The sequence below is a fragment of the Vipera berus genome (genome assembly GCF_964194415.1).
Source record: "Vipera berus genome assembly, chromosome: 7".
In the NCBI taxonomy this organism is placed as follows: Eukaryota; Metazoa; Chordata; class Lepidosauria; order Squamata; family Viperidae; genus Vipera; species Vipera berus.
Genome location: NC_138209.1, coordinates 79399222 through 79410738, shown reverse-complemented (window position 1 = coordinate 79410738; position 11517 = coordinate 79399222).

Below are 11517 nucleotides of genomic sequence, written 5' to 3'. Positions count from 1 at the left end.
GGTTGTTGTGGCTTATGTCATAAACTATTCTGGGTTGTTTCGTAACCCGTGGGACAAATAGCCATGACCCATGAAACTACCCTTAAATTAAGTGGTGATGTTGCAATCCCATTCAGCTAGCCTTCTCTGACATTATTCCGCATCGTGACACTTGCGAGAGTGGAATGGTACCAGCTCAGGGGCAGGAAATGGAATGGGTCACTTTTTTCAAGCTGTCAGATGAAGGAAGATGGACATCCGAAAATGAGGGAAGGGGATGAAGATGCTAAGAGAAGCAACGTTGGTCTTCTCACTGCTTGCATACAGCCCTAATGACCTTCTGGAAGGCAGTTAAGGGGACATGGAAATGAAAATAATCCAGATTTTAAATGTCTATGGAGGTTCTCGGTCATCCAGGTCATGATTGCCCCAAAGGTGATTCTCAGATTATTATATGCTGCCACAAGCAATGGAGAATTATTTGGGGGGGGGGGGAAGGGTTATTCTTTCTTTAGTGCAAGAAAAAGCACGTCGTAGTTTCATGGGCCTGAAAAGACACTTCTAAAGCTTTCGTGTTTCCCATGCTTAGCTGCATGTCTTTAAGTGGCTTGCATATCATAAGTTAGTCTCCTAATAACCTGTTCTCCGAAAGATGCTTTATTTCCCTGACTATTTATCAAGAAGGTTTATTTCCTTTGCCAGACAAGCTCTTTGATCAAATAATTTAGTTATAAACTTCCCGGAGCCCTTGCCACGTTGCTTGCGTTCCGATTAAAAGAAGCTCCCCGCTTAATTTCTTTGTAAAGAATTTTGAAAGAGTGGCCCATTTTTCTTTTTCTCATTTGGTTGTTGATTGTGTTTTTAAGAAAACACAGCCCTCTCCTCCTCCTCTTTATTTATTTTCATCCTCCGATCCGGAGGTCACAAAACTGAATTAAAACAAAATCCCCCGCGTGAAAATTATGCCTGGCAACTGTGCCATTGTAAGGCTAAATTAAGAACAGGGTCTGAGTAATGTAAACTAATTGGGCCAGTATATTTCAAAAGCTGGTGCACCTGGTAGTTAATGGGTTCCAGTTCTTTGATTCTAGACCCTTATGAAACATTGCATTTCCAGTTCCAGAGGGGTTGGTCCATAAATTATGCATTCTTACCCACGACTGAAGATCTTTACTGAGTCCTATTTCCATAGAAATAGTTTAGAAGACATGCAGTCAACATTTGCGTTCAAGAGCGCTCTCCAAAAGAGGGAGAAGACCAGGATAAGGTATCACAAGAAGGAAACTTGGTGTCTTCAGGACTACCAGTAATCCTGAGATAGGTTCCGACCCAGTTTAGGAGCCTCCTCCACCAAGGACAGCTGTGTCTGAAAAGACACCATCAAATGAGAGCATCAAATCAAGGAAATCTGGCATGGTTACTCAGAAGCAACCTATTGAAAGAAGTCAATTTGAATAGACAAGATGCTGTTGCGAAAGATCCAAGGCTATTAGAGAGCAGCATTCCAATATCTCAGGGGCTGCCCCAAAGAAGAGGGAGTCAAGCTATTCTCCAAAGCACCTGAAGGCAGGACAAAAAACAATGGAGGGAAGCTAGTCAAGGAGACAAGCAACCTAGAACTAAGGAGGAACTTCCCAACAGTGAGGACAATTAACCAGCGGAACATCCTGCCTCCAGAAGTTGTGAAGGCTCCAACACTGGAAGTTTTTAAGATGAGATTGGACAATCATGAAATAGTTCAGGGCTTGCTGCCTGATCAGGGGGTTGGAATAGAAGACCTCCAAGGTCCCTTCCAACTCCGTTATTCTATTCTAAAGACCTATTGTATATTTTCCAAGCTGGTTGGAATTCATTCCCAATTGGCAAGAGTCTTGACATGACCGAATGGATATCCTTGTCATCATGAACGTAATCTACATGGCTATATATTTTATGGACTTGGGTGAGTTCTGTTCTTCAGCCATTCCCCTTGTTGAGTATTATGCCTTGTTAAATAGACACTAATCTGGCTGGTGAAGCTACGGTTGCACCACAGTTTTAACGGGGATTTAAAAATGGGGCTTTTCTCCAGCTCCTTGTTCTTGTCAGTCATTCCAGGAGTTGACATTGAGAAGCTCAGCTGTTTAAATTGGCATGGATCAAGCCAGCAGTCAATGTTCTGACTGAAGTAGAAACAAAAAGCTTAAAGACAGGGTTGGTCATGCAACAACTTTTTCCACTGTTGTGTCAGTAAACGTCGCATCCACTCTGTTCTTTCTGCCCCCTTCTCATTATGTGTCCAGCCCCTTCTGGGAAAGGGAATAAAAAAGGAGAGATGTAATCTTTGCAAAAATTCAGACCACTCTTGTCTTTCCCCACTCAAATGGTTGACATTGTCTTCACCCTTTCAGATGAAACCTAATTAGCTCCTTGGGAATAACTACTGTGTGTTTGTGTATGTGTGTTTGTGTGTGCGTGTGATTTTTCTGCTGATTCATAGGACCAATGAGACTCTGGAGGCAGAAAACAGCTGGGGTTCAGGAGCTCTTGCTACAAAGAGCAATTTATGTAGAAACTTCTCATCCAAGGAGGTTCTTCAGTTCTGACTGAATGGTTGAGGTCGGAAAGCTTTATATGTTTCATATCATGATCTGCTGGAAAAGAAGGACTACTAGCAGCGTTCCAATATCTCAGGGGCTGCCCCAAAGAAGAGGGGTGTCAAGATATTCTCCAAAGCACCAGAGGGCAGGACAAGAAACAACGGATGGAAATTAAGCAAGGAGAGAAGCAACCTACAACTAAGGAGACATTTCCTAATGGTGAGAACTGCTTGCCTCCAGACGTTGTGGGGGCTCCATCACATCCTTCAAAAAGAGACTGGACAACCATTTGTCTGAAGTGGTAGAAGGTCTCCTGCCCGAGCAGGGGGGGTTGGACTAGAAGGCCTTCCAACTCTATTATTCTATGTTCTATGGAAGCGAAACGTCTTCAAAGAAAAACAGGAAAGTCCAGTTGCCTCTTGAAAAAGCATCTTTGGGACGTTAAATGTTATTGCGTTTCCAATGTGCTTTATCTGGGAAGGCTGACCACGTCCTCCTTTAATGACGGTAACTGGGACTGGAAACCACACTGTTAAGTGACGGTGCTTGTTAAATGGAGAAGCGACGGGACCGTGCTTGGCAAAGGCAGTTCCATTAGTTCTGCTTGCCATCGAGTCAGGACCACGTGGGTCATTAAGTGAGGATCCCACAGAATGATGACGGCTTCTCCATTGACTTTGCTCATGAAAAGCCAGATGGGAAGGTCATAAATTGCAAAGACAGGATTCTGGGGATGCTCTGGTCATAACTATCAGTTCAGTGCTGTGGTAAGTTTGAATGGTTGCTTGTTGATCATCTACACCAGGGGTCTTCACACTTGGTCCTTTGATGACTGGTGGACTTCAACACGTGTGCCTGGCTGAGGAATTCTGGGAGCTGAAGTCCACCAGTCATCAAAGGGCCAAGTTTGAAGACCCCTGGTCTACACAATGAAAGGTCAAAGAACTTTCTTCTCTTTCCGTGTTTAAACAAAGCTTTTCTCACCAAGAGTTTCAACTGTAAATATGTTTGGAAAGTTTATTTTCTTTACGTGGAAACTTCCATATTTAAAGTTAGATAATCGGTGTCACTCAGTGCTTCAGATTTCATTCCAAAAAGTTTTTCTTTTTTTCCTTAGAGGGGGGGGGGGAAAGTAGCGTTTGTTTGCTGTTGTTTAGCAAGTTCACCTTTTGAGAAGGGAACCGGTGTTGCACGGCCTTTTGAGAAAAAGGCTTACGTAAAAACAAATTAACGGCACAGTGTGACAGAAGCAAATATGGAAGGCTTAATTGAATAGCCTGAGCAATGAATATTCATATCGGCTATTGGTTTTCGTCTTTTTTACCCCCAACAATAAAAATGGGGGAAAAAAATAGCTTTGGATGGTGAGATGACAGGACACAGAGAGAAGCTGGTCAGAAAAAAAAAGGTGGGGAGGGCAATTCACTGGTACAGTATATCTAAGAGAGCAAGAAGATCTCCAGGCTGGTCAGATGGTGCTCTAATCTGAAATGTAATAGAACTGAGATAATTCAGTATATTTATATCTGTATGTAGATGTAGAGAGATAGATAGATAGAGATAGAGATAGATAGAGAGATAGAGATAGATTGATAGAGAGATAGTGATATATAGATAGAGATAGAGATAGAGATATATAGATATAGATAAATAGAAATAGAGATAGATAGATAGATAGATAGATAGATAGATAGATAGATAGATAGATAGAGATAGAGATAGATTGATAGAGAGATAGAGATATATAGATAGAGATAGAGATAGAGATATATAGATAAATAGAAATAGAGATAGATAGATAGAGATATAAAGATAGAGATAGACTGACAGAAAGATTGAGATATATAGATATAGATAGATATAGATATATAGATATAGATAAATAGAAATAGAGATAGATAGATAGATAGATAGATAGATAGATAGATAGATAGATGATAGATAGATAGATAGATAGATAGATAGATAGATTTACATAGAGTCACTTTGGTTTAGTGATGAAGGCACCCAGATTAGAAACCAGGAGATGGTGAGTTCTAGTCCCAACTTAGCCATGAAAGCCAGCTGGGTCTCCTTGGGCCAGCCCTCCTCTTTCAGCCCAGCCCACCTCACAGGGCTGTTGTTGTGGGAGGAGGTGGATATGGGTGTGTTGGATATGTTTGCTGCCTGGAGTTACATATATGAAATAATAAACCAGGATATAAATAAATAGGTAGACCTCAACTTACGACCACAGAATTTATGTAGCTCAGTGAGAAATTTGTTGAGTGAGTTTTGCCCCATTTTATGACCATTCTCTCCACGCCCGTTAAGTGAATCACTGCAGTTGTTAAATCAGTATCCCGGTTTGTTAAGCAAGCCTGGCTTTCCCGGTTGACTTTGCTAGTCAGGCGGTTGCAAAAACTGGTTCACGTGACACCCCGCCCCCCAGGACACTGCGACCCGTCATAAATAGCAGTCAGTTGCCCAGCCTCCACATTTTGATCACGTGACCATGGGGGATGCTGCAACAGTCGTAAGTGTGAAGAACAGTCCTAAATCCCTTTTTCGGTCACTAAATGAACTGTGGTAATTCGTGGACCGCTCGTATATGGACATGCTAGAAGCTAGAACCGTTTGCAAAGATAGAAACGAACAGCCTGAGGTAGCGAATGTTGTAAACCAGCTTTAATTTAACTGGATGGCAGTTCGGGCAATTTTGCTGTACGTTAAAATTATTGTTGAGATTCTATTTCCTGGGACTGAAGGGTGAGGCATTTGTCTTCCTACGGACTGTCATTACCCTTCAAGAGAGGTTTGTGGCGATCGGCGAACGTTTAATTAACGTATAATAACTCGCTCACACGTCTCAGGCTAAACCCTTTATCGAGGCATGTCATTTAAAACACAGCCAGGACTATGCCTCTTGGAAAGCATAGGATAAAGGAGCTGATGCGGAATTGCAGTAAAAGCAAAAAGTGGATTAATACGATGAGGAAGCCCTGGCCACAGTAATGCGGTCAAAGGCAAAACTGCCCAAGAATGAAGGCTTGTTCAAGATGGAGAAATACAAGGGGGCCATTATCACACGTGCACTGAACACTCAGGTTACAAGTAATAAAAATGTATACAGTTTGCCCACAAACCAATTATTCAGTGCCATCAGAATAGAGCTGGGAGGGGCCTTGGAGGTCTTCTAGTCCAGCCCCCCTGCTCAAGCAGGAGACCCTAGGCCATTTCAGACAAGTAGCTGTCCAGTCTCTTCTTAAAAGCCCCCAGTGATGGAGCACCCACAACTTCTGAAGGCAAAGCTGTTCCACTGGTTGATTGTCCTCACGGTGAGGAAGTTTCTCCTTAATTCCAGGTTGCTTCTCTCCTTGACTAGTTTCCATCTGTTGCTTCTTGTCCTGCCTTCTTCTGGGGCTTTGGAGAATAGTTTGACCACCTCCTCTTCTTTGTAGCAGTCCCTCAAATACTGGAATCCTGCTATCCTGTCCCCCCTGGTCCTTCTTTTCTCTAGACCGGCCCTACCCAGTTCCTGCAACAAGAACCAATGGATGGAAACCGATCAAGGAGAGAAGCAACCTGGAACTAAAGAGAAACTTCCCAATAATGAGGACAATCAACCAGTGGAACAGCTTCCCTCCAGACGTTGTGGGTGGTGCTCCATCACTGGAGGTTGGACAGCCTCTTGTCTGAAGTGGCATAGAGTCTCCCGCTTGAGCAGGGGGCTGGACTAGAAGACCTCCAAGGTCCCTCCCAGCTCTATTCTGATTCTGAAATTGAAATAATATCCTAATCAAGGCAACTTTATTTTCATTTTTAAAAGCGCAACTGGGGGGGGGTACCCTGGGAAAGACTCAAAGTTATCCTCAAGTGTCCCTATTTTCACAAGAATTTCTGCATTCCTGGTTCAAAAAATCGGCATTACAGAATAATCAAGGAGAAATAACTTACCCTAAGATATTCTGCTGGTAGGGCTATTCGATCTTCTCTTTTAGGGAATTATATATATATAATTCCCTAATAATTATATATATATAATTATATATATATAATTTACACACACACACACACACACACACACACACACACACACACACACACATATATATGTGTGTGTGTGTGTGTGTGTTTGTTTGTGTGTGTGTGTGTGTGTGTGTAAATTACTAACAAAGAATTAAGGGAGACTAAGATGCATTTCTGACTCTTTAGTCTTCATCAGTCAGTCATACCCTTCTGAGATTCGAACCTGGGCTGATTGCATATTAGGCAGTATTTTTACCTCTTGAGCCACAGGATCTCTCTCGCTCTCTGTTAGCTTTCTGCAAGGGGAGATATGAGTCAAATGTTAACTATTTAGATTACCTTGCTAGGCCCCAAACATGGGGCAAATCTTTATTTCCTGTTTTCAGCCTTATCTCAAAGGCCATATATATTGACCGGAATAAGCACTGTTGGAGAAAAGAAAGACAAATATTTAAAGAAAGGCCATTACTCTATTTGCTAAGTGCCAATTACCCATCTGTGTTTGGTTCTGTGGCTGTCAAAGCCCAATACTTTTATTTTATTGCAATTAAAGTTAATAGTCGGCAACAACAATTAGAATTCCTTGATCTGCCCTCTCTTCCTCGCCCAAGGACAGAGTGCAAAGGAAGTGAAGCCAGTGACAAGTTTTTAGCTCCAATAATTGAGAATATGCTTAAACTCATGACAGCAGGACAAAGCCTCAAAACTGACAATGAAAATAGCCAAGTGGTGGACAACTTGTGCCTTTGGGGATCAGCCATCAACCCTCAAGGAACAAGCAGCTCTTGAATACCTTGCAAAAGACCCCAAATTCATGATGTCCTCGACCTACAATAGTTCATTTAGTGGCCGCAGTTGCTACGGGATTGAAAAAAAGTGACTTATGACCCTTTTTTTCACACTTACGACCATTGCAGCATCCTCACACGATCCAAATTCAGAGGCTCGGCAACTGGCATGTACTTACGACGGTTGCCGTGTCCTGGGGCCTTCTAAGGGGCAGGGTCGATGGAAAAGTCACTCACTGAACAACGTGTTGCTAACTTCAGTGATTCACTTAACAACCGTAGCATTATATACCATCTTCCGTAGTTTGTAATCTTTTTTTATCTTATTTTTTGGTAATATTTTTTTGATTGTATTTTTTAATCTACCTCTCCTTCATGGCCTGTTATCACACTGTAGAACAACAGTTTTATAATTTCACAAGTGGCTATTCATCGAAGCCGACATTTCCCAGGCACAAATCCTGACTCTCGGAAGCCACAAAGATCAGGGAACTGCACCCCGTTGTACCCTCCTCCTCTTCCAACTTCCTCAGTGCGCTCTCTTTTAAAAAATGGCTGCCAACTAGCTATAGGTTTATCTCCCCCGTTTGAGAGTGCTCCAGTAAATCATGTTGGCCTCCAGCCATCATAGATTGTGTGCCTTTCATTATCATGAAATAAGCCCCAATGGCCATGGCTGCTAGCAGGAGATTGGACATTCCTGGATAGTCTCCTTTAGATAGATAGATAGATAGATAGATAGATAGATAGATAGATAGATAGATAGATAGATAGATAGATAGATAGATGGATAGATAGATAGATAGATAGATACGCAGAGCTGTCATTTTTCAGAAGCCATGGTTGCATTGAGCCCAGCGCCTTCTTTTAGCAAGGGTGATTATTTCTGCGCATCATGAAACATCAGGGTGTTTTGTCAACTTGCGGCATCTGCAGTTCAAAAGAATGAATTCAATTTTAGGGCTTTAACGCCTTCCACAAGAAATTAAAAGACGCTTGCTCCTGGGGAAGAAAGCCATGGCAAATCTAGACAGCACACTAAAAAGCAGAGACATCACCCTGCCAACAAAAGTGCGTATAGTCAAGGCTATGGTCTTCCCAGTTGCAATGTATGGCAGTGAAAGTTGGACCATAAGAAAGGCTGAGCGCCAAAGAATTGAAGCCTTTGAACTCTGGTGCTGGAGAAGACTCCTGCGAGTCCCTTGGACTACAAGGCGATCAAACCGGTCAGTCCTAGAGGAGATCCACCCTGACTGCTCTTTGGAAGGCCAGATCCTGAAGCTAAAACTCAAATACTTTGGCCACCTAATGAGAAGGAAGGACTCACTGGAGAAGAGCCTAATGCTGGGAAAGATTGAGGGCAAGAGAAGAAGGGGACGACAGAGAAGGAGGTGGCTGGATGGAGTCACTGAAGCAGGAGGCGTGAGACTAAATGGACTCCAGAAGATGGTAGAGGACAGGAAGGCCTGGAGGAACGATGTCCATGGGGTCGCAATGGGTCGGACACGACTTTGCAACTAACAACAACACCTTACAATCATTCTGGCTCACCTCTTCTTCTAAGCGCCTAGAAGTCACCCCGTACCATTACAAAAGTGACTGAAGTTGAGAATAATTAGGGAGGAATCTTGTCTTCCCTCCATCGGATGTTTTGAGGGGCTTCAGTTGGCTTGCGTGCTACGCTGAATCCATGTGGTTGAAAGAGTCTGTTGGTGGTTTTGGAGATAATTCTTGAAAACATCTCTAAACATTCCCAAGAATGATGCTCAGCCAGCTATTTGTGTGCTGCTTGCATCATTAACCAAAGCAAGATAGCGTGCAAAGGAAATAAAATATACAGCAAAATTTACCAGTAGGGTGCAGAAAAATCAGCTAAAAGAGATGAAAGACCCCTGCCCTAACTATTGTTGACGTACTTCGTGTAATTCTTAAAATCGCGTTGAGGAATTTGGGTTGCAGCATTTTAATCTCTTTAATTTTTTGCGATCCCCAAAGTAATCCCATTATTTTTGTAGGACCACGGAGCCAATGATTCAATCAAATGGTGACCCAGGGTAGCAAGCGTGTATCGTCCTGGTTGAAAAATATAATAATAAAATTTATATTTTTATAATGAAAACTATAAAATTCAGATGATACTGCTGGCATTTATTTTGGTGTTTGTAAGAGTTGAGTATGTTTAAGAGTACAGGAAAATATTATTAATTGTGTAAGTACTGTGGAGTTTTTTTGAAGAGTTATGGAAGAAATTAACATTTTCTTTTAAAATAGACAGTACGACTCAGTGGGTTTTGCTACATCCTCGTCAGAGTCTTCTCTTCTCCCAGACATCTCAGCACCAGAGATGAATCCCCTTTGCTAGAATAGAATAGAGCTGGAAGGGACCTTGGAGGTCTTCTAGTCCAGCCCCCTGCTCAATCAGGAGAACCTGTACCATCTCAAACAAATGATTCTCTAGCCTCTTTTTAAAAAACCTCCAGCGATGGAGCACCCACAATTTCTGGAAGCAAGCTGTTCCACTGGTTGATTGTCCTCACTGTCAGGAAGTTTCTCCTTAATTCCAGGTTGCTTCTCTCTTTGGTCAGTTTCCATCCATTGTTTCTCGTCCTTCCCTTTGGTGCTCTGGTGAACAACCTGGCCCCCTCTGCCTTGTGGCAGCCCCTCAGATACTGGAACGCTGCTATCATGTCTCCCCTATTTCTTCCTTTCTTTAGACTAGCCAAACCTAAGTCCCGCAACCGTTCTTTGTATGTTTTAGTCTCCAGGCCTTGGATCATCTTAGTTGCTCTTCTCTGAATTTTTTCCCAAACTCTCAACATCTGGCTGCAGCATTCCAGGTGTGGCCTCACTAAGGTTTTATAAAGCGGTACTAATACTTTGCATGATCTTTATTCTATGCCTCTGTTTATGCAACCCAGGATTGTATTTGCCACCGAAGAACACCATGAGTTATACGTAAGAAAACCAGAAGGCACGGATGCTCCTACTCCAGGTGTAGCTGGGGAAGGAATTCTTTTTCCTACAGCCGCTCTGTCAGGCTTTATGATCCAGCGTGAAGTCTTCCCACTTCACTGCTCCAACAGGCACTCATATCCCTGAGGTTAGGAAAGGGTGAAACTTATGGAGGCCATCTGCTCACTACAAATAAGGGCAGGATGTTGGCAGCAGTGGCTTGGTAGACTTTGGGAAGGGCCTGCAAAGAAGTTCTCCCCCCCCCCCCGCAAATATTCCATTGGCACTGTGGGAAGACAGACAACGCAAGAGCTAAAGGGAGCTGGCTATTGGCCCAGATTTGCTTAATGCCACGGGAGACACTTGCTATTCCAGAAGAGAACCCTGATTTCTCCTGCCTTCGGCATTCACACCCGTCAGCAAGATAACAATATACTATTCGGTACAATATTCTAAAATGCGGAGCAATGAATATTCAATGCTTATAGCCATGAGGACTTCGGAAAGAGAACGCAATATTCAGAAGTTCCTGCCTGGGCACACTTTATGACACCAGCGTGATCTCGGTAATCTCGTTCGCATCTCAATCTGACTGTGTGGTTGGGAGCTGCTTTAAGAAACGTTAGGGCCGAAAAGCGCTGTTCGGATGTTGTAAAATAAAGGGAATAAATCACACATGAGCCACTTAAATGCTTCCAGTAAGAGGCACTGGATCAAACTGTTTATCTTTCCTTCCCTTCTTCTTTTTTGCTCTGTCTGTGGTGGAGGACAGTTTGATGTAAGTTCAGGCCTAGGAAGGACCACGTCTCCCTTCATACAGTTTGGCCTGGACTGGGATCAAGGGCCTTGTCTCCCACTTTAGACGTGAGGAAAAAAACAACCCCTTTGAACACAGTTTGGTCCCAAGGATAAATCTAGAGAGATGCAGGGAACACATAGAATAAACATGGAAAACATTCATATGGGGCAAAGGACCTGGAACGCTTCACCAGAAGTGACCTGAGGCCACACCCTTATGCCTGTGAAGATCTTAGTCCAAAAATGGTAGATTAATTTGGCTGTTAAAAAAATTCTTCTGTTTCCAGGGGCCATCGTTTATGAACAGCAATATGCCAGATGACCAAGATCAAATTCAGATTCAAAGATGGCAAAGCTGGACTCAAATTTGGTAGTCAAGATTCAAAGGTTGGATTCAAAAGAGATTTGAAATC